The 18,194-nt window shown below is 40.8% G+C and overlaps 1 protein-coding gene across 2 annotated transcripts in view; it reads right to left on the reverse strand.

Annotated features, from left to right (window-relative positions):
* The window catches only part of eya2 (EYA transcriptional coactivator and phosphatase 2), a 35,182-nt gene extending 25,642 nt beyond the window's left edge, over window positions 1-9,540 (reverse strand). For both annotated transcript variants that reach the window (XM_080425116.1, XM_080425115.1), the window contains exon 1: window positions 9,324-9,540. The gene's annotated coding sequence lies outside the window, so the exon portion shown is untranslated. The remainder of the gene's footprint in view (window positions 1-9,323) is intronic.
* Window positions 9,541-18,194: the final 8,654 nt, after the last annotated feature.

The following is an 18,194-nucleotide window of genomic DNA, read 5'->3' on the forward strand; positions in this document are numbered from 1 at the left end:
CTCTCTCTCTTTCTCTCTTTGTATGGACGGATTGCATCATAGGAAAATGCATTGCTCTTAGAATTGGAAGGAAATCTGATCGTTGGTGTAAAAAGGGGTGGAGCTCCCGGGTTTGTTTGCCACAAGGTTTTTGCTGAATTTGCAGTTCACAAGCCGTGTGCGGGTTCCATTCACATTTGGTCGAATCAGGGAGACACATCAGTGTGTTAAGACATATAAAAGACTGGCTGCACAATAGCAACAGTTTGACCTCTCACTGAAGTATCATTCATAGTCGGACGTAAGGATACGTAACCAGCGCCAGCGCTCCTTGCGTTGTCGTTTTTGTCTCCCCCTCCGTCACTTACGGCTCCAGGATTTCCGTCCGTGCGATCAACATTCACCGTCAGGCCGACGTACGTTCGTTTGTACGTTGCCTGTAGTACCAGTGGAAACCGTTGTCAGTATATCAGGGAAAAAAAGTTTTCCTTGGGCACTCTTTCTCCACAAAAAGACCCACGTTGGTGGTGGAAGTACTTGAGTAAATATACTTAATTACTGTGACAAAATGAACCCAGCCAGCCATTCCCTAAACACACACACACACACAAATAATATAGCACAGTGCAGTATGGGTCGAAACTCACGTTTTGTAGACAACCATTGTTTTTGTCTAGTTTGTGGACTAGTTTGTGTCTTTTATTGCGTTGTTTTGGCGTCCATTTTAGCGCTGTTGCCAGGTTTTGTGAGAGAAATAAGCAACCAGGTCTATGAAAACAAGCCCAAAATAATCGACTAGGCCACATCACATGAAAATAGCAGATCTACAATATCTATTTGAGAATCACTGGTTTAAATAATAATTGGCCCAAATAAGCAACTACACTTTAGAAACAAGCCCAAATAAAACCGCAACCACCAATGTTTGTTTACAAGTAACTTTACAGAAAAATAAGCCCAAAGTCGCTTATAATAAGCGGACATGGCAACACTTTTCACAACATTTAAAACCTCGCAGCTGCCATCTAGTGGATTAATAGGTGTACGACGCCCAACGTTATAATTCCTACGGATTTAACGTCAGCGACTATGCATGCGTCTGTAAAGAACGGACGGAATCCCTCACCCCCTGACGCACGTTTTAGACCCATCTAGGGACTATGAACGGGCCTTGAGACAGCATGGCTCTCAGTCAACAGCTGATGGCTGTTCTTGACAAGGTGACTGCTCATTCTCTAATGGCGCCATATGGAGTCCCACCTGGAACCATCAATTTGGATGGGCTGCCTAAGTGCCCCAGGGGGAATAAATTCACTGTCGCGCACTGGCACGGACCCCACCACCCCCGCTCTCGAAGTCCTGAACAAAAGCCAGAGAACAAGGACCCAGTATTTTAGTTCCTATGTCACTATCGGGGTCTTCATGGTGGTTATCAGTGCCATCTGCTTGTATTCTTGCTGGCTGGCTGTGCTTTGGCACTGCAGGTCAGTTCAATTTGAGAAAAAAAACAACAACATTAAATAGCAATCCAGTCGTGCTACTAATGAACCAATGAATAGATACAGCCTTGTGTTCAAATGTAGTAGTCAAATGAGTCCACTCCTTTTCAATATAGAACACCAGGGCCAACACACAGCCTCAATGGCTCAAGATATGACACCATGCCATACAATAAGAGAAGATAAATCAACAAAGTAAACTAGGCTACATGACAAATTGTCCAACTGTCCACAGAGCCATGGCTTGACAAGTCTGTAGATATTGAAACTAGGCAGGTCTGGTGTCTCAGGGCCTCAGGGACCACAGTTGGCGAGGACAGCTGTGCAACATACAGTAGAGCACAAACTCCCTGTGGAGTGCCATCAACTTGGCTTTAACAACTTTCAACCTGGCATCCCTATTGTAGGTTAAAGTTTTCAAAACAATTCCAAAAGTATTTTGAAAGAATTTCCAAACATTTCAATCAAAAAAAAAGAAAAAGACAAAAAAAACATCGCATTGCACCACGTTGTGAGCTTTGTAGATAGCCTATTTTCATTATAATCTTTTAATAAGGCTTAAGTGGTTAACAAAGCATGCCGCTTGACAAAAGCATTCACACATCAAAAGATTATGGAGAAAGAAATTATTTTGATGAAATGAGGCATGGTGATATATAAAGTAAAGTTTAATAAATTAAACCATTGGGGGAGAGGGGTGGTAAGCAGATGCCAACGGCCTGACAGTAACAGATGTTGCGTACTGAAGGATCATGAGCCAATAATGAGTTCCTGAGATAACTTATACACCGCCATGATCTCAGCAACCAGGGAATTCATTATCATGAACGCAAGGTCCAACTGTGTAAGCAAGTGTGTGTGTGTGTGTGTGTGTGTGTGTGTGTGTGTGTGTGTGTGTGTGTGTGTGTGTGTGTGTGTGTGTGTGTGTGTGTGTGTGTGTGTGTGTGTGTGTGTGTGTGTGTGTGTGTGTGTGTGTGTGTGTGTGTGTGCGTGCATGTCCAATCACTACACATTCATGCAGTGGTTTTTAAGATGATATAGTATGATACACTATGTGAGCATAGTAGAACTGCACCAAATTATCTTGTCACTATCAATTAGCAATGCCAGCGTTTAGGAACCCCTAAAACACATTATACAAAAGCATGGGAATGAATACAAGGCTAAATAAATCAGAATAATCAATATAGATATTATTTAGAAAGATACAACGATATTAAGAGATAATTAAAACAAATATAACATTGATGTACAATGTTAGTAACAGTAACAGGTGAGTTTGTAACTTGCTATACTAGATGGTGATGATGATAGAGATAGTTTTGATAAACACGAAACAACTGAGAGACAGGAACGTGCTATTTCAAACGGAAAATCCTATAAATAACTAATTTAATCCAAGAAAGAGTGTAGTCAACAAAAGTTCCAAAAGAAAAGCACCAGAACTGTGAGACGTGACTATAGTGAGTGTAGGGGTGGCTGCCATTAAGCTGTGGCAGCAGTGAACCTGTTGCCGTCTCCGCCATGCGTAACTCTAGCTGCCAGACTTGGTGGCCTTTCCTCTCTGCTTGACTGACTCGAAGCAACAAGACTGCTTTTTATGCCAGCTGCCCCCCGCTCCTGCCTTCGCCCCTCAGTAATCAAAACCCTCCTCATTCAATCACACCACTGTCTCCATTGCTCTTTTTCCCTTTCTCACCGACAGACTCCCACTCTCTTACCACCCATTCTAAATTGCTGCCCGACCTCCCCATATGCATAATATTACTGTGCATCCATCTTTTCCTCTCTCTCTCTGTGTCTCTCTCTCTCTCTCTTTCTCTCTCAATTCAATTCAATTCAATTCAAAGGAGCTTTATTGGCATGAGAAAACATACGTTTACATTGCCAAAGCAAAACAAAACGATCAAAACAAAACAATGTCTGTACAAATAAATATTGAATAAATAGGAATAACATAAAAGTGTAAACAGAGCTGTGTTACATTGCAATCTCTCTCTCTCTCTCTCTCTCTCTCTCTCTCTCTCTCTCTCTCTCTCTCTCTCTCTCTCTCTCTCTCTCTCTCTCCTCCACTGCTGCTGTTCTTGCATACGCTATCTTCCTGTAATAACTCCAATACTAATCTCTAAGCTATAAACCTTGGGCGAGGACCACCTACCCCTGGCCCCAGACCCCCCCCCCCCCCACACACACTCCCCCCCCCACACACTCCTACCCTCACCCAAGAACCAGTGCCCCAGGACGGGGGTCAGGGAGGGGGACAGCTGGCAGACCTCCCAGCAGCCTGGAGGAGAGGTGGTGGGGTTGGAGGACTGGGTTGACCCCTGTCAGATGGTGGTCTGGCTCTCAGGTAAAAACATCTGGTGGAGTGATGGGAGGGTGGTCGGATGCACGCACGCACACGCACACACACACACACACACACACACACACACACACACACACACACACACACACACACACACACACACACACGCGCACACAGGCACAATCCTGACTGCATGAATGCACACACATTCCCTAATGATCTCAGACACACATATGCTCGCTGCCTCGCTCGGAGACACACACACACACACACACACACACACACACACACACACACACACACACACACACACACACACACACACACACACACACACACACACACACACACACACACACACACACACACACACACACACACACACACACACACACACACACACACACACACGTACACAGACCTGGCTCTTTATTAGTCATTAGGACAAAAAGGTTTGCCCTCCACCCTCTTCCTCTACTTTTCCACAGCAGATGACATTGAACGGCCGTCCTAGTTGCTAGCAGCTGGCCAGGCACAACTCACTGGTAGCTGAAGCACAGCTCAACGACATCACACACAGAGACTGAGGTCCAATTACTGCTTTACTGTTACAATTACTGTATGTGTGTGTGTGAGGCGGAGAGGGTTGAGATGAGAGACATTGACTTTTTTAATTCCAAAGGACCCCCATAACTCTGAGAGGGTACAAGTGGAACCATTTGGTTCCATTTGTACACTCTCAGAGTCCATTTGGAACCACCTCAAGGAACCCTGATGGTCCCTGGAACCAACTTTGGAACCACTGACTTGTGCTATTATAGATCAAACAGGTAAGATGTATGATATAGGAATAATTAATATGTCCTAAAGACATTTTATGTAAATGTATCCCATGCACCACAGATTCAAAGAGGAAACTTCTGGTGAGAAGACATTTTGACTCCTAAAGATATTCAGAAAATTATGGACAATTTGTCAAATGTGTTTTTTAAAGGAAAAAACTGCTTGAGGGATGAAAAAAAGATGAAATATGTTCACTGTAGGCTATGCAGCTATGTGTGTGGTTTCACCCCTCTATAGATGAGATAAAGAGAGCAGAGATAGCCAGCTGTCGTCTGCTGACAGACACACACTTACACGCACAAACACACGCGTGTTGTACACACGCACGCACGCACGCACACACGAACACGCACGCACACACACACACACACACACACACACACACACACACACACACACACACACACACACACACACACACACACACACACACACACACACACACACACACACACACACACACACATACGCAGAGTCAGATCATCCTATGCCTGGGTGCTGTCTGGGGCTTAGAGGAATGGAGGTGGTGGTGGGGGGGTAAGTAATTTGGGGGGAACCTCTCTGCAAGCTGTTCAAGCAGATCAACCCAATAGAACCACCAGAATCTACTCAATTATTCTCTCTCTCTCACCCACCCACACACACACACACACGTGACACACACACACACGCACACGCACACGCACACACACACACACACACACACACACACACACACACACACACACACAGTTGATTAATTAAAATAGACCTTTATGCCATGTCTTGCACACCAGCCTGAGTTTAAATACAATTGCATCTAACTTTGTTTAATGTTCATCACAGATAAATAGAAGACCACTACATCTGCAGTAAGACAGAAAGCAACACAGGTTGCTTACAGTAAAAAATTCATAAATAATAACTTCTTGTTTCTTTTATTCACTTAACGGATGACATGGCTTTTTTTTAATACTTTCTTTAACTTTTTATTCACTACAATATTATAATGGCATTGCTAAAAACTGAACAGAGAAAAAATGAAAACAATATTTTGAGCATCTCTGGAGGTTTTGGTTAGACTGGGGTTTATTCAAGATTGTTACTTCTGAGGTTGCAAACAGCTCAAAACTGAGTCATTCCACGAGCACAAAGTTTAAACTGACCCCAGAAACAGATTTCTTTCCTTTTACTGTAAATGTATCTTTCACAGATTGAGTCTGTGGTATAATCCAGTTAAAAATGTCTTTTGAAATGAAAAAAGAAAAAAGAAAGGAAAAGTTTTATTGTGGGTTTATTTTAACACACCATGCAGACACTGTGTGAACTCTACAGTATACTAAAAATAAAGTCTTTCCTGTTCTAAGAACTCATCATGTCACAATAACTGAAGAACCCAACAACAATGAATGAAGCCTTCAGCTGACTATGATATTGCAGATATCACTAGGCTGCTGTAGCTCTTGGTGCAGAGACTATCAATTCATCTTAGACCCAGGAGATCGGTGGACTGCAATTTTACCACAGGGACAAGATGGGTGGACTCGCTAGGCCTGCTGAGACCCAGAGTTCAAGTCCTCTACACTGACTCACGGAGGAAGACAGAGAGAACCCGATAGAGAGAGAGAACGAGAGGGAGCGGGATGGGAGTGAGCTAAGACACAAAGGGCTTAAGGCAAGCCGTGAAATATAATGAATTTGGTGCAGATAAAGTCAGGAAGAGCAGCACTTCCTATGAAAATATTTATCATTCCACAAACTTTTGGCTACAGAGGGGTTTGGAATTAATTCGTGTTTTCTTAAGAGGGGGTGCCTTGCACTACAGGATGGGGAATTCTCCACAGCCCAAGACTTTTTGGGCCGCCGCTTATTCACAATTTATTAGAGCCAGTAATAGGAACCATGAAGGCAGAGAGAGAGAGAGAGAGAGAGAGAGAGAGAGAGAGAGAGAGAGAGAGAGAGAGATAGAGAGAGAGAGAGAGAGAGAGAGAGGGTCCGTGGCCAGCCGAGGAGAACGAGTCCAGAAATGGGGCCTAATGTTATTAGGAGACGAAACAGAGTGTTAAATCAAGCACGCCCAGGCACACACTGCCTTCGGTATGTGGTCTGAAGCCCCAAACTGCCTCCACCCCCCAAACCCCAATCTCCTGACGGTTATTTGTGGGGGTTTATAATACAGGTATTGAGGAGATTTGTGGAAATTTACAATCTGTCACATGCAGGCCTGATACAGCAACCATCTCTGATAATAATAATGGACCATGCTCCCCCGGCCGTCCCCCTCCAGGTTTATCTCAGGTAATTGGCACTGACAAAGAGATATATACATCCAAATGCTGTTAAGGAAGGCGGAAACGATATGACATTTTAGAGAACCTGTATATGGGAAACACATTTCAGTGTGGCTCGTGTACATTTCAAAATGGAGGGATATGTCGTCCCTGCCCCGAAGCGATGGTGATACTGTGGCTGAAGTGATATGCAAACAATCTACTATTGCTCACTAAGGATTGTCTCCACAGGTTAAATATCATAAATTTACTTTTACATGTGTGACCGTTTGACTGTTATTCAAATTTAAAAGAGACACAAGCACACAGTTAAGATTCTAACCTGACATTGTGAGGTTAAGCTTAATATAGCCTAGGGCAGGCTACAGATAATGTAAAAAAAACCAAGATTGATATAAATCACTTTTTCATGTTGCACAACTTGCTGGTTTGGGTTTTCCCCTCAGTTTTTTTTGCTTTTGTTTGTTTAAAGTTTGTTTTGTTTCATCTTCATGCAGGTCATGCAGATGGCGGTTTAAGAGATTGTAGGGAGAAAGATTCAACCTCTTCAGTCTGAGGCTGTAATGATGGCAAAGTGTTTAAAGGTGATTTGAATGGCTAGCAAAACATAGGAGTCAGTCTCCTTCATGACTGAAGGCATGAAGGGGGTCCTTGAAAAATATGAATACCCGCCTTTGAAAAATGCTTAGCGTGGCTCCCTTAAATTACTTAATTAGGTCCCTGGCTGCAGAGGGGGGTCGCAGCGATTTGGGGGCAATCTTCTGTACTTAAGCCAAGCAAAAGTGTTGGAAGGATTCAGCCACCAAGACAAACAAAAGGCCTCAAACTGAATTGGAAAATGTGTAAAGTCCCTCATACGTTCCCGTTCCACTCTCCTTATGCACTGTGTGCTCACTCACATGGCCTACACACACACAAGTCTAGTTGATTTGTTGCACTTCAATATGCACTCAGATAAGCCCAAAGAAATTACCTTAAAACCAGTGGTGTAAAGTAACTAAGTACATGTACTCAAGTACTGTACTGAAGTACAATTTTGAGGTAGTTATACTTTCTTCAGTATTTACAATTTTCAATACTTTAACTTTTACTTCTACTCCATTACATCTCAGAGGAAAATATTGAACTTTTACTCCACTACAATTATTTGAAAACATTAGTTACTAGTTACTTTGTAGATTTGTATTATTATTACAAAACATGCATTATCCACTTCAGCCCAATATAGATTTTGGCCATTGGAAAATAGCAGATCTACAAGCTCACAATGTGTCACGATGCAATGCATTGTGAGCTTGTAGATCTGCTATTTTCAAAAGATTTTTATACATTTTAAAACTTGTGAAACAGGACATTCTGCATAATGAGTACTTTCTACTTTTGGTACTTTACGTATATTTGGATGCCAATACTTTTGTACTTTTACTCAAGTAAATTTTGTATTCTGGACTTTTACTTGTAACAGAGTATTTCTACATTGCAGTATTGATACTTTTACTTAACAAAAAAAAATGCAGTACTTTTTCCACCACTGCTTAAAACTAGATTTACTTGGAGCAATTATGGGCTATAAAATAAAATGACCATAATGGATAATGTAAAAGGCCAGTAGCTATAGCCTACATCAACAAGTTGAGAGTGTTCTGTAGTAGGCCTATAGCCTATTACAAAATATTACCCAAAATGTAATTTAATAACATGAAATAGTTAAACAAAAAACTGCTGAGGTAGGCTATTTAGTTTTATTTAATTTATTATAGGCTATAAAACATGCAATTTATAGAATAAAGACAAATTAAAGCTTAATAATTAAATAGATTTGGGGCAATAATGCTTTGTAGAATAACAAACAAAAAAATAAATACATACATAAATTAGATGTTGTTAAGCAATTATTAACTAATTATTAACTATTAAATAAAATATGGATACATGTGGACATGGATGTGTGTTACCCTGCTATTTACAGGCTTGGTATACGGTTTAATTCCTCCAGAAATATAAGATCCATGCACAAAAAAGAAGAAATAAATAAAGAAAAGAAAACCCTGGTAGAATCAGGTGGATACGGCATGTTTCCAATGTAATGTTCATTGGCGTATTATGCCTATACACGTTATACAACAACTGATCAATAATTTAGCCTAAATGTTCATTAAATACCTAATAAGGCCTACCATACATTTGACCAAATAGAATAGTAGCCTGGGATCAAGACCGTCATAGATGTATTTTATCGAGAACCACTGATATGGGAACATAAGTTTAGATTTCTTTGGCTATTCAAAAATAGCAGATATAAAGCTCAAGTGCCGCACTATGAGCTTGTAGATCTGCTATTTTTTGAAAAATCGTGTCGATAAAATACATCTGACAGTCTTGATCCAAGGCTACTAGAATAGTAGAATATGAGATTTTTCTTACCATTATTCAGACAGCAGCAGATGCGAAGAAATGTCCGATTATCACTGAAAACAATCACCTCTCCATAGAAGAGACCTGTGTCCTGTGTGTCAGTGTTAAAACACTCTAAAACACTGTTCAGTTCAGCTGCTCATCAAAGTGAATGTTTAGCTGCTTGTTGCTCGCTTTCTCTACTAGTGTTTGTCGACTGGACTTGACAGCTTTCTGTACGACCTCTCTCTCTCTCTCTCTCTCTCTCTCTCTGTGTGCGTCTGTGCGAGTGTGTGTGTGTGTGTGTGTGTGTGTGTGTGTGTGTGTGTGTCAGCTCTCTCTCTCTCTCTCTCTCTCTCTCTGTCAGCTCTCTATCACTCTCTCTCTCTCTCTATTTATCTCTCTATCGCTCGCTCTCTCTCTCTCTCTGTCAGCTCTCTCTCTCTCTCTCTCTCTCTCGCTCTCTCTCTCTCTGTCAGCTCTCTCTCTCTCTCTTCTCTCTCTCTCTCTCTCTCTCTCTCTCTCTGCACCTTCAGGAGCGTGTTTTGCTTTAGCGGTGGTGGGGAGCTGAAGTGATGGTAAGTAAATGACCGAGTTTTTTTTAGTTCCTCCTCCTGAGGGGGTTCACAACGGAACACAGACGTGTGTGTGTGTGTGTGTGTGTGTGTGTGTGTGTGTGTGTGTGTGTGTGTGTGTGTGTGTGTGTGTGTGTGTGTGTGTGCGCGTGCGCATGCATGCATGTATGTATGTAGGTGTGCATGCGTGCGTGTGCGCGCGCGTGTGTGAGTGATAAAAAAGACCAAAACGCGTCCAGAGAGCTTCTTCTCAATCGATCACTCCTCCTATTATTATTCACTTAACTAAACTACCGAGGCGTAGCTTAGGCTCTTCTTTATCTTCTCTATCTCTCCTTTAAAGCTTTGTTTGGTGGAGGAGGCTCTTCTCTTCTGTGTGTGTGTGTGTGTGTGTTTACATAACGAAGGAGCTCCAACAGGCACCATTGACTGGAACCCTCTGAAGGTGTTGACTCGCTCTCCACACTTCACACAGGAGGGTTTATCATTCAGTCAGGCTGCTGACAGCTTTATCAAGCATAGTGGCCCGTGTTTGCTATCTTTACTTTATCTGTGTGTGTGTGTGTGTGTGTGTGTGTGTGTGTGTGTGTGTGTGTGTTTGCGTGCCTGCAATTGCATGCATATAATCCTCTTAATTTTGAGCGCGCATGCATCTAATCCTCTTAATTAGGGTCTTATCTATATGTTAATGATTTTAGTGTTATCAGCTGGATGATTAGTCTCATTCAAGGACCAATATCCTGGTGGGATAGGGAATGGGAAGTGATTTGACAACCATATTTGGTGTCTAAACAGTAGGCAAAATGTAAAATGTAAAAATTTAAACATCAACATATATATATATATATATATATTAGCATAGTTATATATTTTTAATAGTTGTACATATTATATTTATAATAATATATTTTTTAATTTCTAAGCCAAATAGCAAATACTGGCAAAGCCTGGAGCCTATCACCTGCTGTAGAGGGAATGTCAGGCCTCTGAAATGGTTATCTAAACAGGCCTTGTGGATGTGTAGCCTAACAATTGTCAGGATGCCACCGCATTTGGTCAACATAAAGACAACAGTTTTACCTGCTGGCTGTCTGACTTTTGGTGCTATAATACACCCAATCTGCTATAAGAGTGCAGGTAGGCACATGATGCGGCACTTGCATGCATAAACATGGTGTGTTTCTGAGCCTGAGACCTGTGTGTGTGTGTGTGTGTGTGTGTGTGTGTGTGTGTGTGTGTGTGTGTGTGTTTCATTGTCTGTGTGTGTGTATTCTGTAACAGAAGGAGCGCTGGAGGTCGGAGGCGGGCACAGGAGGAAACAGTGTTCTGGTGCGAGGCCAACAGGATGCTCTCCCTGACGAAATCCCCAACACCCTCGGTGCCACCCAGACATGGATACCCCAGAGCACCTGGAAGAATTTTTCATCCGCAGGAAAAAGTTGGTATCTCTGAACTTTCCAGTCCAAAGAAAGCCACATCCTTGTTGGCTGTAACTAACATGAACTTCATGCAAAGGTTAAAACTTAAAACACGTGCTTCAACTGACTAAAACACACAATGAGACAACACAAGAGGAAGATACCAATGGTGTAAAGTAACTATAGCACTGCACATTTACCTAAGTACTGTACTTAAGTACAATTTCGAGGTACTTTCACTTTCCTGGAGTATTTCCAATTGTCTATACTTTTACTTCTACTCCACTACATCTCAGAGGCAAATATTGTACTTTTACTCCACTACAATTATTTGAAAACTTTAGTTACTAGTTACTTTGCAGATATAATTAATACATTATTACATTATGAACATACATTAACAACTTTAGCCCTATTTTATACCTAGGCTATTTGAAAATAGCCGATCTACAAGCTCACAACGCGTCGCATCGCGACACGTTGTGAGTTTGTAGATCTGCTATTTTCAAACATTTTAGTACTTTTACTTTTGCTACTTTAAGTACATTTTGATACCAATACTTTTGTACTTTTACTCAAGTACATTTTTTATTCCGGACTTTCGCTTGTAACAAAGCACTTCTACATTGCAGTATTGATACTTTTAGTAAGTAAAACATTTGAGTTATTTTTCCACCACTGGAAGATACAAAGAAGGTCACATTAACCACTTAAACGCTATATACTTTGTTGACCAGGATTGCTAGGGTTCAAAATAGCAGGTCTATAAGCTTGTAGATGTACTATTTTATGAAAATGTCAAGACAATTTCTGACTCTTTTTTGACAACAGTGCTTCTGCAACAGGATTTGAACTTGGGTCTCCCCCGCGTGTAAGGCTAACATCTTATCCACTAGCCTAAAGGGGAATTCCCCCTTGGGTAGATATTAGGCTTTGGGTCATCAGGCAGAGGGTCTGAGCCACTACTGCTATACACTTAAAGGTAGGGTAAGTGATTTGCAATGATTCAAATAATTGCGAAATGGGTCTATGTTCTGATAGTGCTCGTTACTATAGAGTGTCCTGTCCATATAAGGAGTCTCCATGTCTCTCCAGCTCTTTATAAAACAGAAAATGCATTTTCGTTTCAGTTTCAGTTTCATTTCCAATTTTATCCAATCAGGATAGAGAACTCAATCAGGATATAGATTAAACAAGTGAAATTGGAAGTGATGACACTAAGGAATGAGCAGGAAAAATTTGAACTGGAACACTAAAAAACTAGACGCGTCGCAATTCTGGGAAATTGCAAAGTGTGGTTGCGCCGACGACGGTCGCGGGTCGCCGCCGCCCGGACTTGAGGAATATGCTTGGAGGAATACCGTCGGAGACCGCGTGACGTGCCATTCGAATTTGGTGCTGATTGGATCCTGTGTTTGTGATACATGGCGTTTTGATTTGAAGAAATAGGCCCCTCCCACTAAAATAAATAAGCCCCTCCCACAAATGTAGCGGGCCAATGACATCGTCATGTCACTCCTGAGATCACCTGCTTTTCAATTTGAGAGGAGTGATCCCCCCAAAAATCATGTTTTTGCATCAAACGGTTACGTTTTGCGCAGTTGTGGCGCCCCCTATGGGTCAAAGTGGAAATGCTTTTGGGGATTAGTTGAGTAAACCACCCTCGACATGTGATTCAAATTTGGGATCAATTGGACGTTTCGTTCGTGATTTTTGGCATTTTTGGTAAAACGGGCTCCTCCCACTAACTTTGGAAGCCAATTACGGACGAACGGTAAGGACTACGGGGAAAAAAATAGGAAAAAGGTGCAAAAAGTGTGTTTTGAAGAAAATTCAAAATGGCGGAAAATCTATCCTGACGCAAATGGGCGTGGCCTATATGGGGAGATGCGTCGTGACCCAAGGAATCCAGGGGAAAAGAAATTTCGATTAGTGTAATTATTTTTTTAATAATTTCGGACTAAATTATGAACCTCCCCTCCAAATCTGGTAACTCTAGCTCTTACGGTTTCAGAGAAAAAAATACTTGAATTTGAGTTTTTTCACTTTTTCATTAAAGCGGATGGGGACATTTAATGCACTAATAATTCAATATCAATTAAACTATTTAACCAATCTCTTAGCAAAATACAAGCGCACGATTCCAGGTCAAGACGGTCATTTTGAGATATGGCACTAAATTGGGGAATAAAAACTGTGGGCTGTGATGCGGTTTGAAATATTGTTTATCTTGAATAATAAAGTGTGAGGATTACTATAGTCTGGTTGCCCTGTTAGGGCAACCACACTAATTAAGCTTAAAAATGGGTACTTTCTCCTGATTGGCTGGAATTTTGACACCTACCAGAAAATGTATTTTCTGTTTATTAAAGAGCTGGAGAGACGGGGAGACTCCTGTTACTGAAAAAACACTCTATAGCAATGATTACTATCAGAATATAGTGCTTTAACCTTTTAACAAAATACTTTTTGTTTTAACCCAAAAATATCACTTACCCTACCTTTAAAGGATCTACACCATGAATAAAAAAAAATATATATATATTTAATATCATATTGTTTATGTCCCTCAAACGTTTTTTAAAAGGTTTGAGCCTAAATCAAGCCTCAGATATACTCATTCCAACTAACTTCTCTCTGGCTTATAAAGCACTTTCACCTGCAATACCACATTGTCCTGTTTGGCACGGGGCGCTATTGAGCCAGTTTGTATGTATTTTTGGTTGGAACTGAAAAACGGGAGGGATTGTACCATGACGTGACGTCACGTCGGGGTGCAAATCAGTTTGGCCTGTTTTGAGACCAATTTACAGAAAACCCCAGATTTGCTGTGAAAGCCTGAGTGTTCAAACTGGGGTATTTTTGGGGATAGAAGAGAGGTAGGGGAGACCAAAAACACACAAAAAAGAAGAAAACGTTAAAATTCATGGTGTAGTCCCTTTAAGTGGTTTAACCCGGTCTAAGTTGTTGGCTGATAGGGATGGAAATCGTCAGGGATCTCCGGATACTATACAGTATATCGATGAATAGATGCCAATTCAATATGAATTCCGATACTTTATGTATTGAGATTCTGTAAATATTCTGATTCAATGTTACAATTTCTTTGGGATTTCTGTTTACTTCACAAATAACCTAATGGACTACGAATAACAGTTGATTCATACGTTTAATGATATTCCGTATCATAAGTAATATGTTTCATAAACTGAACAGGTGCTGCATGAATGTTTTATTGATATCATATTACATAATTTTGCTCACAGTATTACTCCCTAATTTATACTTATAGGGGATATGTTCTAAAAAACAGTAGAATGGAAATGTTGAATGTGCTATTTCAGTATCATTTTTTTTTTTATTAAAAGGAAACCAACAATATGCAGACTAAATATAAATTCTGGGGTCATAATGGCAATATAAACAGATTGTTTATTAGTTGCGATTCATACATGATCATAACTGAAGTGCAAGATTATGATTCATTGTCATGCAAGAGCCTCATTCCCATTGGAACCAGAATTATCAAAACCATCCCAAGTGATAATGGAAATTTCTACATGTGCACACAATATCCACCTAAACGCTCAATCAATTTCTCCAGGAAAAAAAAGGTAGATATGTAAAGGGGGAAAAAACAATTAAGTGAAAGGACATAAGAGACTGAATGGAACAATCCCTCAGCATTACATTGCAGCATTCTAGCACCAAATGACAATGGCTCTGGGAAGTACCGTGACGGAGACAAGATGAGCAAGTCTATCTCCTCAGAACAACAGGCAGGCAGGGCCAGCTCCATTCTTCCATTGGAATGTGTGGTGGAGAAATAAAAGCTGCCATTGTCTCTCTCTTCCTCTCACTGTCTTAAGTGGTCCACACCGACACAGCCGTTGTCACACTGTCTCATGTCACTGTCATGTCCACATACTGTACTTCCTTCCTTCGTGCGGGAAAAATGTTTTCTCGTTTGCCCGTAATCTGTCCTTTCCAGGATGGCACCACTAGAATAGGTTGTTTCATAGCTATATATCCTTGTTGTTGTTGGGCGGAAATCTTGAATGTTTAAAACAGTTACTTTTCTTGAAAAAATAACCAGCGTTCCAATGGATCTAAAGTAGTTTTAGTCACAACCTCTTGTTAATACTTTTCTTCGGTTAAATATTTATAAAACCCACAGACATACTTAACCACTTTAAATATGGTGTCCCTATTTTTAGGCAGGTGATTATAGCTGAAAACCCAAAAGAAATACGATGTACAAAAAATAAAATATAAAATAATAAATATGGACATTCAAGTTTCTGCCCGACAGCGACAATATAAGTAATTTTCAATGGAGAAGGAGAAGGAGAAATGGTCTTAACTTTGAACTCTGACTTTGAAAGCTATCACTTGGGGGCCTTTTGAAGTGTGATGTTAAAACATTTCGTTGTGTGTAACCTGTCAATTTCGTGATCTCACGTAAGCACGATTAGGCCCACGCTGAGGGATTCTGAGAGAATGAGGAAAAGAGAGGGAGAGAGAACATAAACACGAGGCAGAGATGAATGTAATATTACACCTTCCAGGGCGTTAACGCCATGTGGAAGGAAGCAAGGGGTGTAATAACCACCACATCTGTGTCTATATGTCTCCCCTCCACTAGGCCCCAACAGCTAGCCTTCCATCGCGCCGGGTCCAAACACCCCATCCGACCCATGCCATGGTATCACCGACACTCAGCACAACACGTCAAACCCACCTCCTGTCCTCAAGCCTGCCTCTACACCCCCAAACCACATAACCATTCTCCTCAGCCCCTATAATTCACTCCTACTTCTTCATTCTACTCTTTGATTTGTTTCAACCAATTATTACTGTACTTCCCCTCAACGTTTCCCTTTTTTCATAGTTGGAAAGAGCTGGTAATACTTTACTCAAGCAGATTCACTGATAGCTCAATGTGTAACTCTATTCAGACCGTTTGTGTTTAAAAGTAATTCTGGTAAATTGTAAAATGAGTATACAAACATTTGACTCAAATGTAGGTTAAAAAGGCTTTTTTTAAAAGGAGTAGTACTATCTGTCTTAAAAGTATTTCGTAGTTGTACATTTCAAGACCTGAATACATTTTACTTTATTACGAGACTTACTCTTAAGCTTTCTAATAATACAATTAGAGACACAATTGAACACACTACAATTTGACTGACCCTACCCTATGAAGGGTGATTCATACTTAGTTGTATGCCAGTGTCACAAACTGAAAATAGCCTGTCTACAAGGTCACAACACGTCACATTGTGAGCTTGTAGATCTGCTATTTTCTGTACACGCCAGTGTCGCACAACCAAGTACAGTATAAATCAGGGGTAACCATAGAGGCTGGAGGCCCCAGGAAACAAACACACAAGTTTGGAAAGGTTATTTTCCAAATGGAATATCTTACAGATCACCAGTGACTTGCATAAAATTGGAACGGGAAACACAATCCACTTGAGTAGTCAAACTCTGCAATGTAACCATATTGTGTTCTGTCACTACTGGCTTTGTTTTTGCCAATAAATAGGATATAAAAAGTAAAAAGTGATACATTTGCACTGCAGGCTGTATTTTGATTTGTTTTGATTTAGTTTTTGTCTTTTAATCATGAGCAAGCAGCGTCTTCCATTATAGAAATTTGCAAAATCTACTATAACCTAACAATGTAAAAGTAATCTTCCCTTCAACTGAGCAATTCAGGTAATGATCCCCTATTTTATCAGGTATAATGCTAATCTGATGATTATAGTAACTGCCATACATTTGACCTGGCACATATTTACACACGCAAGCAGACACATTTGCACGCAGAGATGTAAAGACACACACGCACACATAGTCACCCTCCGTAGTGGCCCCATGTCTTAGGAATGTGGGAATGATTGCCTTAATTTTATAAAGCGGACAGCTTCCTTTGGTCCAATTTTCACCAACACTATAAAAAAGCAGCAGTTGTAAGGCCAGCGAGAGCCCATCTGGTTTTGCCATCGCCAGGGCTTTAATGACCAGGTAATAAAAGTTCAATTTGACAGAAATTACAACAGATGTTTCAGGCGGTAAACCTCAGATAGAGCTGAAGCCACAGCAGAAAGAAACCGTAACGTGCAGAAGCTGCCCCACTGGCCTGATAGACTCAATATTAAGGCTGTTAATGTTCATACAGCACTGGCTACAGTAGCAGACCTTGTACTAGTACAGATAAGAAGTCCCCTGACCCAGTCTATATGATGCATTAACCACTTAAGTCCTATATACTTAATTTTGTAGGGAATAGCGAAAATAACCAATGCACAAGCGCACGTGTTGCATCGCGACACGTGAGCTTGTGGATCTGCTGTTTTATTCGTTTTATCATATTGACCATTTTCTTTCTATAATGACATGCCCAAAAGGGATGCCAGGTCGAAAGTGGTTAATAGTTCGAGATTTAACAAATAATTCCTTTCAGGGCAGAACAGTAGTCGCAGTAGTCATATTATTTTTCTTTCCTTTCTTTTCTTTTTTATGATCAAATATTTAGTTGTTTTCTCATATACCATAAAACGAAGCAAAACGAAAAGGAAATAAAAACAAAACATTACATGAAAAGGTAAAAATAAATGAGGGGGGTTGGGGGGGCGCAGTAAGACAGAGACAATGTCAGACAATGTGACAGCAGGATTCAATTCTCTTTTGTGACCTTAAATGTGTTAGCTAACACAAACAATTAATTCAAGGCATAAACCTTCACCTTGTGAGTCACTGGTCCCATGCTGGGACTATCCCCACACATTGGGCTGTTGCCCATAGATGAACCATTAGTCATCTGTGCACTGTGGATTAATTCTCTAATCACAACAGCTGTCATCCGATCCTAACAACACGATCACTAACAGTTTGTTTGTGTA

The sequence above is a fragment of the Gymnoscopelus braueri genome, assembly GCF_963280865.1.
Source record: "Gymnoscopelus braueri genome assembly, chromosome: 3".
In the NCBI taxonomy this organism is placed as follows: Eukaryota; Metazoa; Chordata; class Actinopteri; order Myctophiformes; family Myctophidae; genus Gymnoscopelus; species Gymnoscopelus braueri.